The sequence below is a fragment of the Macrobrachium rosenbergii genome, chromosome 21 (assembly GCF_040412425.1).
Source record: "Macrobrachium rosenbergii isolate ZJJX-2024 chromosome 21, ASM4041242v1, whole genome shotgun sequence".
Lineage (NCBI taxonomy): Eukaryota > Metazoa > Arthropoda > Malacostraca > Decapoda > Palaemonidae > Macrobrachium > Macrobrachium rosenbergii.
The window spans coordinates 57,617,614-57,619,272 of NC_089761.1; positions in this window are offsets into that span (position 1 = coordinate 57,617,614).

Genomic DNA, 1,659 nt, shown 5'->3' on the forward strand with positions numbered 1-1,659 from the left:
GGTGAGTTCTGACTCTCATTAAGCCAAATGTGCTTCCTTTTTTTTTATCGGTATGAACAGAGAAATAGAATTATAGGCACATCTGTCATTATACATAGTTAAGAAGGCAATTATTTTGCTTTCATTTCTTGATCTTGAGTGTGTATATACAGTATATACATATATGTATGTATATATATATATATATATATATATATATATATATATATATATATATATAAATATATTCATATACATACACACATATATATATATACACACACTCATATATATACTGTATATATATACACATATATTATGTATGTATGTATGTATGTATATATACTTATGTAGATAGATAGATAGATTGATAGGTACTAGGTAGACAGAAAGATATGATACGATACAGTGTTGAACAGTGTTGATTTCACAAGACTTTTTTATACATTTGAATTCACTTTACGATGGGAATCTCCAGTCGGCTGTCAAGAGACAGCAGAACAAATGATGCCACTGTCACCCACAAAACCTAACAAGGCATGTGTGGAATCCTGTACAGAGTAGATGTGCTAAACATAAAATTCTCTTTGGGTATCAGTTATTTCGAACGTAAAGTTAAATTGATTATTACGAGTTATTTTTAGTATACACACACACACACACACACACACACACGCACTTACATTCATATGTATGTCATTGAATTGTACATCCATTTTGCATGTACAGTACAGTTATTCATATATACAGTTATCCATCTCGTATGCCAGTTATAATGCATGCACGTTTTACAACGAAAGAATTTAAGTAATTTTTTTTAACTGGTAATTATACCATGTTTGATGTAATAAATTATTTTGCATAATATTGTTTAAATAATGTTGCTCAATGAATTTTACATTAGAATGAAAAGTTGCTATCGTCTCTGTTATTAGGAATTTACATATTACCAACAAAATTTTCTAGCATTTTTTCATAACTGTATCTGTGCTGTTGAGCAGCAGAAATTGAGAAAAGTCTGCATTTTAGTCGAAATATGTTAGTTGTGATTTGTGTTGTGGACATAAATCTAATGATTATTCGTAAAATAGTTTTTTACATTACTGACAATACTCGTGTAACGTCTTTACAAAAATGAAAATTGACTTTCTTTTAAAAAAAGATGCATTCTTTTAAAATCCTATACTTAATACACACACACACGTATGAATGCAATATATACAGTATATATATATATGTATATATATATATATATATATATATATATATATATATATATATATATATGTAAATATATATTTGTATGTGTGTGTGCATTCATATGTGTGTGTTTGTATTTTTTCCCTTTGTGTAAGTAATAAACACAAATATAACTTTTTGTTTGTTTATACTTAACGCAAATCATTTTACGGTTTGCTAAGCTTAATATTAGGTCTAGTATTTATGAAAGTGCATTTTTTTAAAGTAGAAAGTCAATTTTCTCGTTCGTAAAGATGTTAGACGAGTATTGTCAGTAGTGTAAAACTCTCGTCTCTTTGCTTCTTTCGAAGTGTTTTGCATGAATTTTAAAATTTTACGTCTTAATGCGAATCAGTGAAATTTATCATAATCAAAGAAGGCTGAAAAATAAGAGGGAGTTTGAATGTGTGTTATTTTTATACATCAAAAACATTATTATGG